The sequence below is a fragment of the Pseudophryne corroboree genome, chromosome 9 (assembly GCF_028390025.1).
Source record: "Pseudophryne corroboree isolate aPseCor3 chromosome 9, aPseCor3.hap2, whole genome shotgun sequence".
Classification (NCBI taxonomy): Eukaryota; Metazoa; Chordata; class Amphibia; order Anura; family Myobatrachidae; genus Pseudophryne; species Pseudophryne corroboree.
Window position 1 is genome coordinate 30,106,371 of NC_086452.1, and position 22,785 is coordinate 30,129,155.

A 22,785-nucleotide genomic window follows, 5' to 3' on the forward strand; every position below is an offset into this window, starting at 1 on the left:
CGTCCAGGCTCTGTACACAAATATCCCTCATACAGCTGGGATTGAAGCAGCTGATTATTATTTAAGGAGGGATCCCAATTTGAGTATGGAAAGACGTGATTTTGTCAATAGATCCATTATGTTTATTCTCACTCACAATTATTTTCTTTTTGGTGACACGTATTATCTACAGGCACTGGGCACAGCTATGGGGACCAGGTTCGCACCAAGTTTTGCGAATCTCTATATGGGCCGCTTTGAGGAAGAATACATTTGGAGCGGCCCCTATAGAGAGAACCTGGTCCTCTATAGCCGCTTCATTGATGATTTGATTATAATTTGGAACGGGGGTCCCTCTTTAGCACAGGAATTTGTTAATTTCCTTAATCTCAACACTTATAATCTCACTTTCACTCACATTTTTGATTTTGACACAATTAACTATCTAGATGTCACTTTCTCCATTCAGAATAATTTGATTATCTCTAACAACTATGTTAAACCAGTGGGCACTAGTAATTATTTACATTATAATAGTGCTCACTTTAAACCGTGGATTAAGAATATCCCCAGAAATCAACTAATGCGTTTAAGACGCAATTGCATTCGTGATGAGGATTTCTTGGCACAATCCAAAATTATGATTGGACACTTTGAGAGAAGGGGCTATCCACATAACCTTTTGGCTGAAGCTCTCACGTCCGTTTCACCATTGACGCCTTCAGAACCCACCTCTACATTAACAATTAATGCTGACACCTTGGGGGATGTTCACTCTGCAAACCTGGGCCGAGATCACTCTACCTCGGGTGAGCTAAAGTTCATCTCTAAGTTCAATTCCAAATCAAATAGAATTAAGAAAATTGTTAACACCAATTTCGATATTCTGAAACAAGACCCCATACTAAGTAATTCCATTGGTTCTAAACCAAGGATGATTTATAAAAAGAATATCAGCCTTGGCAACATACTAGCTCCCAGTGATTTAAGATCTGAAAAATCCTCCAAGAGTAATGAAGCTATTTTCAACTCTTGGCTCCCCAATAGGCCCATAGGCAATTTTAAATGCAATAAATCTGTCTGTTTGATTTGTAGTTACACGAGAAACAGGTTAACTAAGGTCACCTCCACGAGTAACGGAGTGAGTTTCCCAATTAAACAATTTCTTAATTGCGAGTCTACATACTCTGTGTATGTCCTCCAATGTCCCTGCCAACTACAATATGTTGGCAGGACCATTAGATCCATAAAAACTCGCTTTAGGGAACATAGGTGCAATATTCTCAATAAATCCTTCAAACATAGTGTCTCTCGACATTTTGCCAAATGTCACAATGGAGACCCCAATGGTCTATCTGTGATGGGAGTCGAACAGTTCAGCCAAACAAAAAGAGGAGGAAATAGATTTAAACAGCTTTGTTTGGGTGAATCCGCATGGATTTTTAAACTCGATACTCTTAACCCTAGAGGGTTAAATGAAGCTATCGATTATTCATGTATCGATTAATTACTCTGGTTGGATTCTAACTAGTTGGTTTTTGCTAGAGGGTTTAATTCGATTATATTGCATTTATTCTAGTTTACAATCAACATAACAATATTACCTGAATTATTGGATGGTTTAATTTCTATACCCTACAAATATGAATTAGTAACATCAGAAATGTGTGGGTGGGTTTATTTATAATTCATGTTTATACATATGTACATATGTGCATGTGTGTACATGTGTTTATCAGTATATATATGTATATTATATATTTTTATATTTCAGTATCTATACAAACATAAATAAAACAAAATAAAATAAAATAAAATGGAATAAAATAAAATAAAACAAAATAAAAATAAAATTATATATTTTTTTCTGTTCCTTACTTTGTCTCACTCTCTATATACATAGAAAAATATTACATGTCGTCTATAGGGAATACTAATTGAATCTAGGTTATTGCTACTGAAGCGCATCTCTTAACCAGTATAGAGTAAGAGCAGTTCAGTTTAATGGGAATATTATGTTACCCACTTATTATTAAATTGACCATCGATATAATTACGCTCCTAAGAAAGTTTTATCTTGGTTAATTTAATGATCATTTTACCATCTTTCTATTAACTCTATTTGATATCTGTTTTTCTAACTTATCATATAGTATTACGATTATCAATTTATATTAAGTTAATTGAACTGATCATGATAATCAGGCGGAACTTGCTTGTTTTTTGGCTATTTGCACATAGTGTTTTACCTAATCTTATCAATCAATTAAGTACGCACACCAGGGCCCCTAATGAGTATAGAGGCGAGTCCTTTTGAGGAGTTAAATACGGGCCACCACATTGTGAGCCCCATCGTCTTGAGGAAGTCCCGGGACACGGGACGAAACGCGTTGACGTCACTCCTTCGTTCAGCTCACAGACGCACTGAGTGTTGCCAGTTACCTTCACCCGCAGCGGTGTTAATTGAACTTGCCAATCAGCCGTGGAGAACATTTCACCGGAACGCCAGCTCAGCGTATCATTGCAGCACCATTACCGGCTTGCCAATATCTTCACCTGCACTTTGCTAGTGCCAGCGGCGGACGCACGGTAGCTGCTCCGGTACCTCTTGTGCCGCGCTACTGCATCTTCCCGCAGGACGGGTAATTATAACCAGCGGCTTTTCCTCTGCACTGGGACGCCAGTAGCTTAGAGGTACGAGAGCTCTGTTCACCTTTTCTCCAATAGGCTGTATTAACTGTTGTTCATCAGTTTCAATTGATACAAAGAGACCGCAAACAGGTCTATGTGGCAACATTGAAGTGACACTATTTCCAATCCTTTCATTTCAGTGATTTATCTAGCAAATCTATCAGTGTGCTTGAGCTATGTTTTTTAAACATTTGTTTTAATCATCTGTGTCCATTTTTTATTTTTATTCTGTGTGTGTTATTAAATTTGTTTATATTAGCAAGTTCCGTGTGAGTTGCCAATTGATTAAAGCAGACACCTATACACATTTTTCTATATATATTTTATTTTACCAATTAATTTAGCTTACTTCAAGCGCAGCACTTTTGTATATTTTCGTGAGAAAAAACTACCAATATTTTTTCCTGAGTCAGAGGAAATAAATGAGGTGTGTGAAAAAGCGTGGTTTTCCCCCGATAAAAAAACAGCTAATTTCTAAAAAATTATTAGCATTATATCCTTTCCCGCCAGAGGTTAGGGCGCGTTGGGAAACACCCCCTAGGGAAAATAAGGCGCTCACACGTTTATCAAAACAAGTAGCGTTACCGTCTCCTGATACGGCTACCCTCAAAGAACCAGCTGATAGAAGGCTGGAAAATATCCTAAAAAGTATATACACACATACTGGTGTTATACTGCGACCAGCAATCGCCTCAGCCTGGATGTGCAGTGCTGGAGTCGCATGGTCGGATTCCCTGACCGAGAATATTGATACCCTGGATAGGGACAATATTTTGTTAACTATAGAACATTTAAAGGATGCATTACTATATATGCGTGATGCACAGAGGGATATTTGCACCCTGGCATCAAGAGTAAGTGCTATGTCCATCTCTGCCAGAAGAGCGTTATGGACGCGAAAGTGGTCAGGGGATGCGGATTCCAAACGGCACATGGAAGTATTGCCGTATAAAGGGGAGGAGTTATTTGGGGCTGGTCTATCGGACCTGGTGGCCACGGCAACGGCTGGAAAATCCACCTTTTTACCCCAGGTCACTCCACATCAGCAGAAAAAGACACCGTCTTTTCAAACTCAGTCCTTTCGTTCCCATAAGTACAAGCGAGCAAAAGGCCATTCTTTTCTGCCCCGGGGCAGAGGAAGAGGAAAGAGACTGCACCATGCAGCCGCTTCACAGGAGCAGAAGCCCTCCCCTGCTTCTGCCAAGTCTTCAGCATGACGCTGGGGCTTTACAAGCAGACTCAGATATGGTGGGGGCCCGTCTCAAGAATTTCAACGCGCAGTGGGCTCACTCGCAAGTGGATCCCTGGATTCTACAGGTAGTATCGCAGGGGTACAAACTGGAATTCGAGGCGTTTCCCCCTCGTCGTTTCCTGAAGTCTGCTTTACCAAAGTCTCCCTCCGACAGGGAGGCAGTTTTGGAAGCCATTCACAAGCTGTATTCCCAGCAGGTGATAATCAAGGTACCCCTCCTGCAACAAGGAAAGGGGTATTATTCCACGCTGTTTGTGGTACCGAAGCCGGACGGCTCGGTGAGACCAATTTTAAATCTGAAATCCTTGAACACTTACATAAAAAGGTTCAAATTCAAGATGGAGTCACTCAGAGCAGTGATAGCAAACCTGGAAGAAGGGGACTATATGGTGTCTCTGGACATCAAAGATGCTTATCTCCACGTCCCGATATACCCTTCTCACCAAGGGTACCTCAGGTTTGTAGTACAAAACTGTCATTATCAGTTTCAGACGCTGCCGTTTGGATTGTCCACGGCACCTCGGGTCTTTACCAAGGTAATGGCCGAAATGATGATTCTTCTACGAAGAAAAGGCATTTTAATTATCCCTTACTTGGATGATCTCCTGATAAGGGCAAGATCCAGGGAACAGTTAGAAGTTGGAGTAGCACTATCTCAGGTAGTGTTACGTCAGCACGGGTGGATTCTAAATATTCCAAAATCGCAGCTGATTCCAACGACACGTCTACTGTTCCTAGGAATGATTCTGGACACAGTCCAGAAGAAGGTGTTTCTCCCGGAGGAGAAGGCCAGGGAGTTATCCGAGCTAGTCAGGAACCTCCTAAAACCAGGACAGGTCTCAGTGCATCAGTGCACGAGGGTCCTGGGGAAAATGGTGGCTTCTTACGAAGCGATTCCATTCGGAAGATTCCATGCAAGAACATTTCAGTGGGATCTACTGGACAAATGGTCCGGATCGCATCTGCAGATGCATCAGCGGATAACCCTGTCGCCAAGGACAAGGGTGTCTCTCCTGTGGTGGCTGCAGAGTGCTCATCTACTAGAGGGCCGCAGATTTGGCATTCAGGATTGGATCCTGGTAACCACGGATGCCAGCCTGAGAGGCTGGGGAGCAGTCACACAGGGAAGGAATTTCCAGGGCCTGTGGTCAAGCTTGGAAACGTCTCTTCATATAAACATTCTGGAACTAAGGGCCATTTACAATGCCCTAAGTCAAGCAAAACCTCTGCTTCAGGGTCAGGCGGTGTTGATCCAATCGGACAACATCACGTCAGTCGCCCACGTAAACAGACAGGGCGGCACGAGAAGCAGGAGGGCAATGGCAGAAGCTGCAAGGATTCTTCGCTGGGCGGAAAATCATGTGATAGCACTGTCAGCAGTATTCATTCCGGGAGTGGACAACTGGGAAGCAGACTTCCTCAGCAGACACGACCTTCACCCGGGAGAGTGGGGACTTCACCCAGAAGTCTTCCACCTGATTGTAAACCGTTGGGAAAAACCAAAGGTGGACATGATGGCGTCACGTCTAAACAAAAAACTGGACAGATATTGCGCCAGGTCAAGGGACCCTCAGGCAATAGCAGTGGACGCTCTGGTAACGCCGTGGGTGTACCAGTCAGTGTATGTGTTCCCTCCTCTGCCTCTCATACCAAAAGTACTGAGAATCATAAGAAGGAGAGGAGTGAGAACTATACTCGTGGTTCCGGATTGGCCAAGACGGACTTGGTACCCGGAACTTCAAGAGATGCTCACGGACGAACCGTGGCCTCTACCTCTAAGAAAGGACCTGCTACTGCAGGGGCCTTGTCTGTTCCAGGACTTACCGCGGCTGCGTTTGACGGCATGGCGGTTGAACGCCGGATCCTGAGGGAAAAAGGCATTCCAGAAGAAGTCATCCCTACTCTGGTCAAAGCCAGGAAGGACGTAACCGCAAAACATTATCACCGCATTTGGCGTAAATATGTTGCGTGGTGTGAGGCCAAGAAGGCCCCTACAGAGGAATTTCAACTGGGTCGTTTCCTTCATTTCCTGCAAACAGGACTGTCTATGGGCCTAAAATTAGGGTCCATTAAGGTTCAAATTTCGGCCCTGTCGATTTTCTTCCAGAAAGAACTGGCTTCAGTACCTGAAGTTCAGACATTTGTAAAAGGGGTGCTGCACATACAGCCTCCTTTTGTGCCTCCAGTGGCACCTTGGGATCTCAATGTGGTGTTGAGTTTTCTAAAGTCACATTGGTTTGAACCACTTTCCACTGTGGACTTAAAATATCTCACATGGAAGGTGTCGATGCTGTTAGCCTTGGCTTCAGCCAGGCGTGTGTCAGAATTGGCGGCTTTATCATATAAAAGCCCTTACTTAATTTTTCATTCTGACAGGGCGGAATTGAGGACTCGTCCTCACTTTCTACCTAAGGTGGTTTCTGCATTTCACATGAACCAACCTATTGTGGTACCTGCGGCTACCAGGGACTTAGAGGACTCTAAGTTGCTTGACGTTGTCAGGGCCTTGAAAATATATGTTTCCAGGACGGCTGGAGTCAGAAAATCTGACTCGCTGTTTATCCTGTATGCACCCAACAAGCTGGGTGCTCCTGCTTCTAAGCAGACGATTGCTCGTTGGATTTGTAGTACAATTCAGCTTGCACATTCTGTGGCAGGATTGCCACAGCCAAAATCAGTAAAAGCCCATTCCACAAGGAAAGTGGGCTCATCTTGGGCGGCTGCCCGAGGGGTCTCGGCTTTACAACTTTGCCGAGCAGCTACTTGGTCAGGGGCAAACACGTTTGCTAAATTCTACAAATTTGATACCCTGGCTGAGGAGGACCTGGAGTTCTCTCATTCGGTGCTGCAGAGTCATCCGCACTCTCCCGCCCGTTTGGGAGCTTTGGTATAATCCCCATGGTCCTTACGGAGTCCCAGCATCCACTAGGACGTCAGAGAAAATAAGATTTTACTTACCGATAAATCTATTTCTCGTAGTCCGTAGTGGATGCTGGGCGCCCATCCCTAGTGCGGATTGTCTGCAATACTTGTATATAGTTATTGTTACAAAGATTCGGGTTATTATTGTTGTGAGCCATCTTTTCAGAGGCTCCTTTGCGTTTATCATACTGTTAACTGGGTTCAGATCACAAGTTGTACGGTGTGATTGGTGTGGCTGGTATGAGTCTTACCCGGGATTCAATATCCTTCCTTATTATGTACGCTCGTCCGGGCACAGTATCCTAACTGAGGCTTGGAGGAGGGTCATAGGGGGAGGAGCCAGTGCACACCACCTGATCCTTAAGCTTTTATTTTGTGCCCTGTCTCCTGCGGAGCCGCTATTCCCCATGGTCCTTACGGAGTCCCAGCATCCACTACGGACTACGAGAAATAGATTTATCGGTAAGTAAAATCTTATTTTCTCTGACGTCCTAAGTGGATGCTGGGGACTCCGTAAGGACCATGGGGATAGCGGCTCCGCAGGAGACAGGGCACAAAAGTAAAAGCTTTAGGATCAGGTGGTGTGCACTGGCTCCTCCCCCTATGACCCTCCTCCAAGCCCCAGTTAGGTTTTTGTGCCCGTCCGAGCAGGGTGCAATCTAGGTGGCTCTCCTAAAGAGCTGCTTAGAAAAAGTTTGTTAGGTTTTTTATTTTCAGTGAGTGCTGCTGGCAACAGGCTCACTGCAACGAGGGACTTAGGGGAGAAGAAGTGAACTCACCTGCGTGCAGGATGGATTGGCTTCTTAGGCTACTGGGCACTAGCTCCAGAGGGACGATCACAGGTACAGCCTGGATGGGTCACCGGAGCCGCGCCGCCGACCCCCTTGCAGATGCCGAAGAGAGAAGAGGTCCAGAAACCGGCAGCTGAAGACTTCTCAGTCTTCATGAGGTAGCGCACAGCACTGCAGCTGTGCGCCATTGCTCTCAGCACACTTCACACCAACGGTCACTGAGGGTGCAGGGCGCTGGGGGGGGGCGCCCTGGGCAGCAATGAAAGTACCTATTCTGGCTAAAAATACTTCACATATAGCCCCTGGGGCTATATGGATGTATTTAACCCCTGCCAGGTTGTCAGAAAAACGGGAGAAGAAGCCCGCCGAAAAGGGGGTGGGGCCTATTCTCCTCAGCACACAGCGCCATTTTCCTACACAGCTCCGCTGCTAGGAAGGCTCCCAGGCTCTCCCCTGCACTGCACTACAGAAACAGGGTTAAAACAGAGAGGGGGGGCATTTTATGTGGCGATATTATAATATATTAAGATGCTATAAGGGAAAACACTTATATAAGGTTGTCCCTGTATAATTATAGCGTTTTGGTGTGTCCTGGCAAACTCTCCCTCTGTCTCCCCAAAGGGCTAGTGGGGTCCTGTCCTCTATCAGAGCATTCCCTGTGTGTGTGCTGTGTGTCGGTACGTGTGTGTCGACATGTATGAGGACGATGTTGGTGAGGAGGCGGAGCAATTGCCTGTAATGGTGATGTCACTCTCTAGGGAGTCGACACCGGAATGGATGGCTTATTTAGGGAATTACGTGATAATGTCAACACGCTGCAAGGTCGGTTGACGACATGAGACGGCCGGCAAACCAATTAGTACCTGTCCAGGCGTCTCAAACACCGTCAGGGGCTTTAAAACGCCCATTTACCTCAGTCGGTCGACACGGACACTGACTCCAGTGTCGACGGTGAAGAAACAAACGTATTTTCCATTTGGGCCACACGTTACATGTTAAGGGCAATGAAGGAGGTGTTACATATTTCTGATACTACAAGTACCACAAAAAAGGGTATTATGTGGGGTGTGAAAAAACTACCTGTAGTTTTTCCTGAATCGGATAAATTAAATGAAGTGTGTGATGATGCGTGGGTTTCCCCCGATAGAAAATTATTGGCGTTATACCCTTTCCCGCCAGAAGTTAGGGCGCGTTGGGAAACACCCCCTAGGGTGGATAAGGCGCTCACACGCTTATCAAAACAAGTGGCGTTACCGTCTCCAGATACGGCCGCCCTCAAGGAGCCAGCTGATAGGAGGCTGGAAAATATCCTAAAAAGTATATACACACATACTGGTGTTATACTGCGACCAGCGATCGCCTCAGCCTGGATGTGCAGCGCTGGGGTGGCTTGGTCGGATTCCCTGACTGAAAATATTGATACCCTTGACAGGGACAGTATTTTATTGACTATAGAGCATTTAAAGGATGCATTTCTATATATGCGAGATGCACAGAGGGATATTTGCACTCTGGCATCAAGAGTAAGTGCGATGTCCATGTCTGCCAGAAGATGTTTATGGACACGACAGTGGTCAGGTGATGCAGTTTCCAAACGGCACATGGAAGTATTGCCGTATAAAGGGGAGGAGTTATTTGGGGTCGGTCCATCGGACCTGGTGGCCACGGCAACAGCTGGAAAATCCACCTTTTTTACCCCAAGTCACATCTCAGCAGAAAAAGACACCGTCTTTTCAGCCTCAGTCCTTTCGTCCCCATAAGGGCAAGCGGGCAAAAGGCCAGTCATATCTGCCCAGGGGTAGAGGAAAGGGAAGAAGACTGCAGCAGGCAGCCCCTTCCCAGGAACAGAAGCCCTCCACCGCTTCTGCCAAGTCCTCAGCATGACGCTGGGGCCGTACAAGCGGACTCAGGTGCGGTGGGGGGTCGTCTCAAGAGTTTCAGCGCGCAGTGGGCTCACTCGCAAGTGGACCCCTGGATCCTACAAGTAGTATCTCAGGGGTACAGATTGGAAATTCGAGACGTCTCCCCCTCGCAGGTTCCTGAAGTCTGCTTTACCAACGTTTCCCTCCGACAGGGAGGCAGTATTGGAAACAATTCACAAGCTGTATTCCCAGCAGGTGATAATCAAAGTACCCATTCTACAACAAGGAAAGGGGTATTATTCCACACTATTTGTGGTACTGAAGCCAGACGGCTCGGTGAGACCTATTCTAAATCTGAAATCTTTGAACACTTACATACAAAGGTTCAAATCAAGATGGAGTCACTCAGAGCAGTGATAGCGAACCAGGAAGAAGGGGACTATATGGTGTCCCTGGACATCAAGGATGCTTACCTCCATGTCCCAATTTACCCTTCTCACCAAGGGTACCTCAGGTTCGTGGTACAGAACTGTCACTATCAGTTTCAGACGCTGCCGTTTGGATTGTCCACGGCACCCCGGGTCTTTACCAAAGTAATGGCCGAAATGATGATTCTTCTTCAAAGAAAAGGCGTCTTAATTATCCCTTACTTGGCCGATCTCCTGATAAGGGCAAGGTCCAGAGAACAGTTGGAGGTCGGAGTAGCACTATCTCAAGTAGTTCTACGACAGCACGGGTGGATTCTAAATATTCCAAAATCGCAGCTGATTCCGACGACACGTCTGCTGTTCCTAGGGATGATTCTGGACACAGTCCAGAAAAAGGTGTTTCTCCCGAAGGAGAAAGCAAGGCAGTTATCCGAGCTAGTCAGAAACCTCCTAAAACCAGGCCAAGTGTCAGTGCATCAATGCACAAGAGTCCTGGGAAAAATGGTGGCTTCTTACGAAGCGATTCCATTCGGCAGATTTCACGCAAGAATTTTTCAGTGGGATCTGCTGGACGAATGGTCCGGATCGCATCTTCAGATGCATCAGCGGATAATCCTGTCTCCAAGGACAAGGGTGTCTCTTCTGTGGTGGCTGCAGAGTGCTCATCTACTAGAGGGCAGCAGATTCGGCATTCAGGACTGGGTCCTGGTGACCACGGATGCCAGCCTGAGAGGCTGGGGAGCAGTCACACAGGGAAGAAATTTCCAAGGAGTGTGGTCAAGTCTGGAGACTTCTCTCCACATAAATATACTGGAGCTAAGGGCAATTTACAATGCTCTGAGCCTAGGAAGACCTCTGCTTCAAAGTCAACCGGTGCTGATCCAGTCGGACAACATCACGGCAGTCGCCCACGTAAACAGACAGGGCGGCACAAGAAGCAGGAGGGCAATGGCAACAAGGATTCTTCGCTGGGCGAAAAATCATGTGATAACACTGTCAGCGGTGTTCATTCCGGGAGTGGACAACTGGGAAGCAGACTTCCTCAGCAGGCACGACCTCCACCCGGGAGAGTGGGGACTTCATCTGGAAGTCTTCCACATGATTGTGAACCGTTGGGAAAGACCAAAGGTGGACATGATGGCGTCCCGTCTGAACAAAAAACTGGACAGGTATTGCGCCAGGTCAAGAGACCCTCAGGCAATAGCTGGGACGCTCTGGTAACACCGTGGGTGTACCAGTCGGTGTATGTGTTCCCTCCTCTGCCTCTCATACCCAAGGTACTGAGAATTATAAGACGGAGAGGAGTAAGAACTATACTCGTGGCTCCGGATTGGCCAAGAAGGACTTGGTACCCGGAACTTCAAGAGATACTAAGAAGGGACTTGCTTCAGCAAGGATCATGTCTGTTCCAAGACTTACCGCGGCTGCGTTTGACGGCATGGCGGTTGAACGCCGGATCCTAAGGGAAAAAGGCATTCCGGAAGAGGTCATCCCTACCCTGGTCAGAGCCAGGAAGGAGGTGGCCGCACAACATTATCACCGCATTTGGCGAAAATATGTTGCATGGTGTGAGGCCAGGAAGGCCCCCACGGAGGAATTTCAACTCTGTCGATTCCTGCATTTCCTACAAACAGGAGTGTCTATGGGCCTCAAATTGGGGTCCATTAAGGTTCAAATTTCGGCCCTGTCGATTTTCTTCCAGAAAGAATTGGCTTCAGTTCCTGAAGTCCAGAAGTTTGTCAAGGGAGTACTGCATATACAACCCCCTTTTGTGCCTCCAGTGGCACTGTGGGATCTCAACGTAGTTCTGGGATTCCTCAAATCACATTGGTTTAAACCGCTCAAATCTGTGGATTTGAAATATCTCACATGGAAAGATGACCATGCTGTTGGCCCTGGCCTCGGCCAGGCGAGTGTCAGAATTGGCGGCTTTGTCTCACAAAAGCCCATATCTGATTGTCCATTCGGACAGGGCAGAGCTGCGGACTCGTCCCCAGTTTCTCCCTAAAGGTGGTGTCAGCGTGTCACCTGAACCAGCTTATTGTGGTACCTGCGGCTACTAGGGACTTGGAGGACTCCAAGTTGCTAGATGTTGTCAGGGCCCTGAAAATATAGGTTTCCAGGACGGCTGGAGTCAGGAAAACTGACTTGCTGTTATCCTGTATGCACCCAACAAACTGGGTGCTCTTGCTTCTAAGCAGACGATTGCTAGTTGGATGTGTAGTACAATTCAGCTTGCACATTCTGTGGCAGGCCTGCCACAGCCAAAATATGTAAATGCCCATTCCACAAGGAAGGTGGGCTCATCTTGGGCGGCTGCCCGAGGGGTCTCGGCTTTACAACTTTGCCGAGCTGCTACTTGGTCAGGGGCAAACACGTTTGCAAAATTCTACAAATTTGATACCCTGGCTGAGGAGGACCTGGAGTTCTCTCATTCGGTGCTGCAGAGTCATCCGCACTCTCCCGCCCGTTTGGGAGCTTTGGTATAATCCCCATGGTCCTTACGGAGTCCCCAGCATCCACTTAGGACGTCAGAGAAAATAAGAATTTCTCTAACGTCCTAAGTGGATGCTGGGGACTCCGTCAGGACCATGGGGTTTAGCGGCTCCGCAGGAGAAAGGGCACAATAATAAAAGCTTTAGGATCAGGTGGTGTGCACTGGCTCCTCCCCCTATGACCCTCCTCCAAGCCTCAGTTAGATTTTTGTGCCCGGCCGAGAAGGGTGCAATCTAGGTGGCTCTCCTGAGCTGCTTAGAATAAAAGTTTAAGTTAGGTTTTTTATTTTCAGTGAGTCCTGCTGGCAACAGGCTCACTGCTACGAGGGACTTAGGGGAGAGAAGTAAACTCACCTGCGTGCAGGATGGATTTGCTTCTTAGGCTACTGGACACCATTAGCTCCAGAGGGAGTCGGAACACAGGTCTCACCCTGGGGTTCGTCCCGGAGCCGTGCCGCCGACCCCCCTTGCAGATGCCAAAGTTGAAGAGGTCCAGAGGTCCAGAAACAGGCGGCAGAAGACTTTCAGTCTTCATAAGGTAGCGCACAGCACTGCAGCTGTGCGCCATTGTTGTCAGCACACTTCATACCAGCGGTCACTGAGGGTGCAGGGCGCTGGGGGGGGCGCCCTGGGCAGCAATGTATTATACCTTTTTTATGGCTAAAATACATCACATATAGCCCTTGAGGCTTTATGGATGTATTTAACCCCTGCCAGAACTCACAAACTCCGGGAGAAGAGCCCGCCGTTTTAGGGGGCGGGGCCTATTCTCCTCCGCACACGGCGCCATTTTCCTGCTCAGCTCTGCTGTGAGGAAGGCTCCCAGGCTCTCCCCTGCACTGCACTACAGAAACAGGGTTAAAACAGAGAGGGGGGGCACTTATTTGGCGATATGATTACATATGTGAAAATGCTATAAGGGAAAACACTTGTATAAGGGGTTGTCCCTGTATAATTATAGCGTTTTTGGTGTGTGCTGGCAAACTCTCCCTCTGTCTCCCCAAAGGGCTAGTGGGGTCCTGTCCCCTATCAGAGCATTCCCTGTGTGTGTGCTGTGTGTCGGTACGTGTGTGTCGACATGTAGGAGGACGATGTTGGTGAGGAGGCGGAGCAAATTGCCTGTATTGGTGATGTCACTCTCTAGGGAGTCGACACCGGAATGGATGGCTTATTTAGGAATTACGTGATAATGTCAACACGATGCAAGGTCGGTTGACGACATGAGACGGCCGGCAAACAAATTAGTACCTGTCCAGGCATCTCAGACACCGTCAGGCGCTTGTAAAAACGCCCATTTACCTCAGTTGGTCGACACAGACACGGACACTGACTTCAGTGTCGACGGTGAAGAAACAAACGTATTTTCCTTTAGGGCCACACGTTACATGTTAAGGGCAATGAAGGAGGTGTTACATATTTCTGATACTACAAGTACCACAAATAAGGGTATTATGTAGGGTGGGAATAATCTACTTGTAGTTTTTCCTGAATCAGATAAATTAAAGTGTGTGATGATACGTGGGTTTCCTCCGATAGAAAATTATTGGAGGTATACCTTTTCCCGCCAGAAGTGAGGGCGAGTTGGGAAACACACCTTAGGGTGGATAAGGCGCTCACACGCTTATAAAAACAAGTGGCGTTACCGTCTCCAGATACGGCCGCCCTCAAAGAGCCAGCTGATAGGAAGCTGAAAAATATCCTAAAAAGTATATACACACATACTGGTGTTATACTACGACCAGCAATCGCCTCAGCCTGGATGTGCAGCGCTGGGGGGGCTTGGTCGGATTTCCTGACTGAAAATATTGATACCCTTGACAGGAACAATATTTTATTGACTATAGAGCATTTTAAGGATGCATTTCTATATATGCGAGATGCGCAGAGGGATATTTGCATTCTGGCATCAAGAGTAGATGTGATGTCCATATCTGCCAGACGATGTTTATAGACACGACAGTGGTCAGGTGATGCAGATTCCAGACGGCACATGGAAGTATTGCCGTATAAAGGGGCGGTCCATCGGACCTGGTGGCCATGGCAACAGCTGGAAAATCCACTTTTGTTACCCCAAGTCACATCTCAGCAGAAAAGGACACAGTCTTTTCAGTCTCAGTCCTTTCGTACCCATAAAGGCAGGCGGGCAAAAGGCCAGTCATATCTGCCCAGGGTTAGAGGAAAGGGAAGAAGACTGCAGCAGGCAGCCCATTCCCAGGAACAGAAGTCCTCCACAGCTTCTGCCAAGTCCGCAGCATGACGCTGGGGCCATACAAGCGGACTCAGGTGCGGTGGGGGGTCATCTCAAGAGTTTCAGCACGCAGTGGGCTCACTCGCAAGTGGACTCCTGGATCCTACACGTAGTATCCCAGGTGTACATTGGAAATTCGAGACGTCTTCCCCTCACAAGTTCCTGAAGTCTGCTTTACCAACGTCTCCCTCCGACAGGGAGGCAGTATTTGGAAAAAATTCACAGGCTGTATTCCCAGCAGGTGATAATCAAAGTACCCCTCCTACAACAAGGGAAGGGGTATTATTCCACACTATATTGTGGTACTGAAGCCAAACGGCTCGGTGAGATCTAAAAGATTTGAACAATTACATACAAGGGTTCAAATCAAGATGGAGTCACTCAGAGCAGTGATAGCGAACCAGGACGATATGGTGTCACTGGATATCAGGGACGCTTACCTACATGTCCAAATTTTTGCCCTTCTCACTAAGGGTATCTCAGGTTCGTGGTACAGAACTGTCACTATCAGTTCAGAAGCTGCCGTTTGGATTGTCCACGGCACCCCGGGTCTTTACCATGGTAATGGCCGAAATGATGATTCTTCCTAAAAGAAATATGGACGCTTTCCTGATAAGGGCAAGGTCCAGAGAACAGTTGGCGGTCGGAGTAGCACTATCTCAAGTAGTTCTACGACAGCACGAGTGGATTCTAAATATTCCAAAATCGCAGCTTTTTCCGACGACACGTCTAATGTTCCTAGGAATGATTCTGGACACAGTCCAGAAAAGGATGTTTTCTCCTGGAGAAGAAGGCCAGGGAGTTATCCGAGCTAGTCAGGAACCTCCTAAAACCAGGAAAAGTATCAGTGCATCATTGCACAAGGGTCCTGTGAAAAATGGTGGTTTCTTACAAAGCGATCCCATTCGGTAGATTTCACGCAAGAACCTTTCAGTGGAATCTGCTGGGAAAATGGTCCGGATCGCATCTTCAGATGCATCAGCGGATAACCCTGTCTCCAAGGACAAGGGTGTTTTCTTCTGCGGTGGCTGCAGAGTGCTCATCTATGAAAGGGCCGCAGATTCAACATTCAGGACTGGGTCCTGGTGACCAAGGATGCCAGCCTGAGTGGCTGGGGAGCAGTCACACAAGGAAAAAAAATTTCCAGGGAGTGTGATCAAGTCTGGAGACTTCTCTCCACATAAATATACTGTAGCTAAGGGCAATTTACAAGGCTCTAAGCTTAGCAAGACCTCTGCTTCAAGGTCAGCCGGTATTGATCCAGTGGGACAACATCACGGCAGTCGCCCACGTAAACAGACAGGGCGGCACATGAAGCAGGAGGGAAATGGCAGAAACTACAAGGATTCTTCGCTGGGCGAAAAATCATGTGATAACACTCTCAGCAGTGTTAATTCCGGGAGTGGAAAACTGGGAAGCAGACTTCCTCAGCAGGCATAACCTCCACCCGGGAGAGTGGGGACTTCAGCGGGAAGTCTTCCACATGATTGTAAACCGTTGGGAAAAACCAAAGGTGGACATGATGGCGTCCCGCCTGAACAAAAAACTAGACAAATATTGCGCCAGGTCAAGGGACCCTCAGGCAATAGCGGTGGACGCTCTGGTAACACTGTGGGTGTACCAGTCAGGGTATGTGTTCCCTCCTATGCATCTCATACCAAAAGTACTGAGAATCATAAGAAGGAGATGAGTAAGAACGATACTCGTGGTTCCGGATGGGTCAAGAAGGACTTGGTACCCGGAACTTCAAGAGATGCTCACGGAAGAACCGTGGCCTCTACCTTTAAGAAAGGACCTGCTCCAGCAGGGGCCTTGTCTGTTCCAAGACTTACCGCGGCTGCGTTTGACGGCATGGCAGTTGAACGCCGGATCCTGAAAGGGCATTCCAGATGAAGTCATCCCTACCCTGGTCGAAGCCAGGAAGGATGTAACCGCAAAACATTTTCCCCTCATTTGGCGAAAATATGTTGCGTGGTGTGAGGCCAAGAAGGTCCCTACAGAGGAATTCCAACTGGGTCGTTTCCTACATTTCCTGAAAACAGGACTGTCTATGGGCCTAAAATTAGGGTCCATTAAGGTTCAAATTTCGACCCTGTCGAATTTCTTCCAAAAAGAACTGGCTTCAGTGCCTGAAGTTCAGACGTTTGTAAAAGGGGTACTGCATATACAGCCTCCTTTTGTGCCTCCAGTGGCACCTTGGGGATCTCAATGTTGTTTTGAGTTTCCTAAAGTCACATTGGTTTGATCCACTCACCACTGTGGAATTAAAATATTTCACATGGAAGGTGAAGATTCTATTAGCCCTGGTTTCAGCCAGGCGTGTGTCAGAATGGGCGGCTTTATCATATAAAAGCCCTTACTTAATTTTTCATTCTGACAGAGCAGAATTGAGGACTCGTCCTCAATTTCTCCTTAAGGTGTTTTCTGTTTTTCACATGAACCAACCTATTGTGGTACCTGCGGCTACTAGGGACTTGGAGGACTCCAAGTTACTTGACGTTGTCAGGGCCCTGAAAATATGTTTCCAGGACGACTGGAGTCAGAAAATCTGACTCGCTGTTTAGCCTGTATGCACCCAACAAGATGGGTGTTCCTGCTTCTAAGCAGACGATTGCTCGCTGGATTTGTAGTACAATTCAGCTTGCACATTCTGTGGCAGGCTTGCCACAGCCAAAATCAGTAAAAGCCCATTCCACAAGGAAGTGGGCTCATCTTGGGCGGCTGCCCGAGGGGTCTCGGCTTTACAACTTTGCCGAGCTGCTACTTGGTCAGGGGCACACCCTGACTGAGGAGGACCTGGAGTTCTCTCATTCGGTGCTGCAGAGTCATCCGCACTCTCCCGCCCGTTTGGGAGCTTTGGTATAATCCCCATGGTCCTGACGGAGTCCCCAGCATCCACTTAGGACGTTAGAGAAAATAAGAATTTACTTACCGATAATTCTATTTCTCGTAGTCCGTAGTGGATGCTGGGCGCCCATCCCAAGTGCGGATTGTCTGCAATACTTGTACATAGTTATTGTTACAAAAATCGGGTTATTCTTGTTGTGAGCCATCTTTTCAGAGGCTCCTTCGTTGTTATCATACTGTTAACTGGGTTCAGATCACAGGTTGTACGGTGTGATTGGTGTGGCTGGTATGAGTCTTACCCGGGATTCAATATCCTTCCTTATTATGCACGCTCGTCCGGGCACAGTATCCTAACTGAGGCTTGGAGGAGGGTCATAGGGAGAGGAGCCAGTGCACACCACCTGATCCTAAAGCTTTTATTATTGTGCCCTGTCTCCTGCGGAGCCGCTAAACCCCATGGTCCTGACGGAGTCCCCAGCATCCACTACGGACTACGAGAAATAGAATTATCGGTAAGTAAATTCTTATTTTACTTACCGATAATTCTATTTCTCGTAGTCCGTAGTGGATGCTGGGCACCCATCCCAAGTGCGGATTGTCTGCAATACTTGTACATAGTTATTGTTACAAAAATCGGGTTATTATTGTTGTGAGCCATCTTTTCAGAGGCTCCGCTGTTATCATGCTGTTAACTGGGTTCAGATCACAGGTTGTACAGTGTGATTGGTGTGGCTGGTATGAGTCTTACCCGGGATTCAAAATCCTTCCTTATTGTGTACGCTCGTCCGGGCACAGTATCCTAACTGAGGCTTGGAGGAGGGTCATAGGGGGAGGAGCCAGTGCACACCACCTGATCCTAAAGCTTTTACTTTTGTGCCCTGTCTCCTGCGGAGCCGCTATCCCCATGGTCCTTACGGAGTCCCCAGCATCCACTACGGACTACGAGAAATAGAATTATCGGTAAGTAAATTCTTATTTTTAGCTGTTCCATATTCGCCCTGATTTTGTCCTGGCAGAGTCTATCTTCAGATGCACGCAAGGAGAAGTGTAGTGAAAATGTATTGGGTCCTCCTGGTCAGTGACAGGGAAGTGTCTTAGTGCACGTACAAAGACGTTCCGTGTTATGGGAGTGATGGTGAAAGCGGTTGCGAACGTGGGAGGTAATTCAGACTTGATCGTAATCTACGATCACTTTCAGAGACATGCGGGGGGACGCCCAGCACTGGGCTAGTCCGCCCCGCATGTCTGGCTCTGCCCCCCCCCCCCCCTCCCACGCACAGGTACAAAAGCATCACACGGCGACGATGCTTTTGTACCTGAAGAGTTCGCTCCCGATCAGCGCAGCTCCTGCGCACTGGCAGGGAGTTACCCGTCGCTCTCCGGGTCGCAGCAGCTGTGTGTGACGTTACGCAGCTGCCGCGACCCACTACCAGGACGCTTCGGGCACGCCTGCGTTGCCCGGACCGTGCCCCCAAAACGGCGGCCTAACGCCTCCTGCCCAGTGAACGCGCCGATCGCTGGGCTGAGATGCAGATCGCAGTTCAGACCCGATAGCCCGCTGTGCCAATACAGCAGAGATCAGCAAAACATTAGCTAAAGTGATCTGCCTATGTATTAAGAAGGCCGAGACTCCACGTTGTGTACTGTGCAGTATAAAATAGTAACTTCAGGACAGTGCCTTATACGCAGTAATGTTTCTCGGGATCCCGGCATTCAAAATGCCAACGCCATAATCCCGACACTGCTCAGTGCCGCAACTAGGGACACAATCCCGACACCAGAATCCCAGCAGCCGGGATCCCGATTAAATGTTTGCCGGGTCGTCGGACAGGTACGCTTTAGGCTGCGGGGAGGGGTGGCGGGGGAGCTTAGGCTGCGGGTTTAGGTTCGGAATGCCGCAGTCGGTATTTTGACCGTCGGCAACTCAAACCCAACCCATGTTTTACATACGCTGTGACTTTCATGGTCAGTTGGGGATATTGGGGAATGCATTAGCCCCATATCTCTCCATGTATTGGCCTGAAAAGACTGGAGACCCCAATCCATGCTTCGGGATCAGTCAGATGTTAACCAGACTGTGACAGTTTCTGCCGCCATTCCTGCACCCTGTAGTATCTGGGCATTGGTTTGAGCACCAAAAAGCCGGATATATTTAAAATGTTGCCAAATATGACCTGGATTGGGCCGTTCTCCGGCGAGACGAATTGCTGGATCATATTGTGAATGGACACCTTGACTTTGGAACTAAACACTAACATTTTGCCCTAAGTACTCGGTGCGCCCCCTGTAATAGAGGCAAATGGTGCTGTAGAATTCAGCAGACGCACCGGGGAGCCGGACTGTCACTCTAAAGCTATGTACTCGGTGCGCCCCCTGTAATAGAGGCAAATGGTGCTGTAGAATTCAGCAGACGCACCGGGGAGCCGGACTGTCACTCTAAAGCTAAGTACTCGGTGCGCCCCCTGTAATAGAGGCAAATGGTGCTGTAGAATTCAGCAGACGCACCGGGGAGCCGGACTGTCACTCTAAAGCTAAGTACTCGGTGCGCCCCCTGTAATAGAGGCAAATGGTGCTGTAGAATTCAGCAGATGCACCGGGGAGCCGGACTGTCACTCTAAAGCTATGTACTCGGTGAGATTTCTAAAAATGATTAAGAAGATGGCATGAGCTGTGCTTTAAGTATCATGGCCTCCTATAGACAATGCGCCATTGTGTCTGCATTAAATGCTGGCAGTAGCTCCCCATGTCCCCCCTTCATTGTGCATTTTACTTTGCAGCCCCATAGGGATACACAGGAAATTGCAGATGGAAGACGACTGTGGTCTTCACGCTAGGCTGTTTTAGCAGGGCGCTACCCAATTTTTAAGCGAAGAAATACTCCCTGCCCTTTTAGCAGCGCCTTGCTAAAACAGCCTGCCCACTGCCGCCGCGTGAATAGGTGCCGTGCGCATCTATTCACATTGAGGGGAAAGCCCAGCACCTCCGTAAGTCCTGGTCACGCCTTCAGTAGTGACGCCGGTGGGGCCGTTATGGATTGCCCTGAGTATGGCGCCAATCTTCCTGATGCTGCTTGCAAAATTTCCAGTTTATTAATTATGTGCTCATTATACCCTGGTATCTGTCACTATATATAGAGGCGTCCTCATACACTGTGGCTCAAGTTGTGCCAAATAGCCGTGCAAGTCGGCAACGTCAGGCGTTTTATTTGCACAATTAAAACACCTGGAAGTGACAGATCCATTGCTGGCGTACTCTGATCACTGGGGCTTGCGGCATTTGTACATTTGAGTGCGGTTGAGCCTGAATCCGTAAAAGGGGCTCTGATATGAGCGGCTGTTCCTCACACCAAGTTCCATTGTGCTTCCGCTGCGGCTTTGTGTATGTGTTACACCAGTTCTTGTGCCACTTTTTGCTGTGTATGTGACTAAGACGCAAAACACAGTACGCTGCTCATCTGAGCGTCTATCGCGACGGACGTCTTGCACTATAGTGTTCCTTCTAGGATTCAAATAGGGCAGGGCGCCGCCACGCACGTGCCCGGAACGGGGGGGGGGGGGGGGGGCGGCCATGTAAAATAGGGGGCGTAGCCATGCAAACGTCATTTTAATGGGCGGTGCGGTCCAAAGACGTTGCTATAGGGGGCGTCTGTGGCAGGCGACATCACTGTTGGGGGCGTGCCCAGCACCGACGGAGGTGCTGGGCTTCCCCCAGCTCTCTCCCATAGCGTGAATGGATGCCGTGCGCATGTGCACGGCATCTTTGCAAGCTGGGAGGGCAGGAAGCGGGCGGCTGTTCTAGCAGGGCGCTGCGGAAGGGGCAGGGCAGATTTTGCCTTTAAAAAATCGGGCAGGGCGCGGCGCTCTGCTAAAACAGCCTAGCATGAACACTACACTGTGTGACGCCAAGACCCTGTGTATGAAGACACATCTGTACATACTGTTATGGGTACAGTAAGTAGAGTTGTGCCGAGATTTAATGGCGCATTCTACATAATTACAGTATACCAGTACCTTTTTTTAATTCTTTTTGTCCATCCTTACACGGATGCCAGTCCACATCACAAGGGCAGAGAGCTTTTCTATTTGAAAGCCTTTTTATTTTTGTGGTTTCCAGTGTGTGCTCTACATGTAGAAATCCCTTTGCAGTGAATGGACTATTGAGATGGATGGGAAAGGCTCTGTACAGTACATACAGGCAGCAGTCCGTGCTACTAAACAGTAATAAAATGTACGTAACGCGTGATTCTCAAGGGCCCTGTACACTACAACGATATGTCTGAGGCTGAAGTCGGATGTAATTTCCCTTAAACTCCCCTCGGGACCTTCTCGGGAGTGATTCCATACGATTTTGGTACTTTTGCGCTATTTTTGCATAAGATATATCGCATGCGATTGATGAAGCCACTGTACATCGCATGCAAAATATCGTACGGCATACAATTGTACCATGAGATAAATCTGATGGGCTGGATAGAGGGCTACGGGGGCTGGGAGTGTCCTGAGAATGCCAGTCACACTTCCTTGTGATACATCGCATGCGATATATCACATGCACAAAAAACATCCGATTCCATCCAATTCCGATATGTCATTAGTGCAGCACCAACGATCTAGGGAATCCTATCCGACAGCCACGGGGACGCGCATCAGATTGGATACGATCTAAAACACATACGATTGTACACAATTTCATACAATATATCAGACGGATATATCGGGATTGTATGAAATCGTGTAAAATCGTTCTAGTGTATGGGGCCCTTTAAACTTCTATTGAAGTAAAAACTGCTCAGATTTTCATTCACCAATTTATTATGCATTAAATTTACTTTATTGAATTGATATTTAGATTAATTCCTCAATTGATTGTGTGGAAAAACCACAATGGATTACGTGATGGCGTTTTGTGGCAGAGGTTAATGCGGAACGCAATACCAATCACCAGTGTTCTTTGTGCTAGTGACTGCAAATCAGAGGCACAATTTCATGTAAATCCTGTGTAGTTTTATGTGGGGAGGATACGTTTATTAGGAGGTTGCTGCTGTTTTTATGTGCACTGAAGTGATTCCTAATTGCCCCTTTCCAAAGGCCCTTTCATGTCCATTAAATTTTGCACCTACCACTGAGCATAGAGAGGGGAGATGCGTCCCTTCCCCTGAAGTCTGCTGTTTGCACACAGAGGAAAGCAAACCTTGTGTGGGCAGACCAACACCGAGCCCGTGCATTCACTGAAAGCAAGTGATATAATTGAGGCACAGTGTGCCACATACC

The 22,785-nt window shown here is 47.8% G+C and overlaps 1 protein-coding gene across 2 annotated transcripts in view; it reads left to right on the forward strand.

The window, feature by feature from the left end:
* The window catches only part of ANKRD13C (ankyrin repeat domain 13C), a 108,957-nt gene that overhangs the window by 34,199 nt on the left and 51,973 nt on the right, over positions 1-22,785 (forward strand). The gene's annotated exons all lie outside the window — the stretch shown is intronic.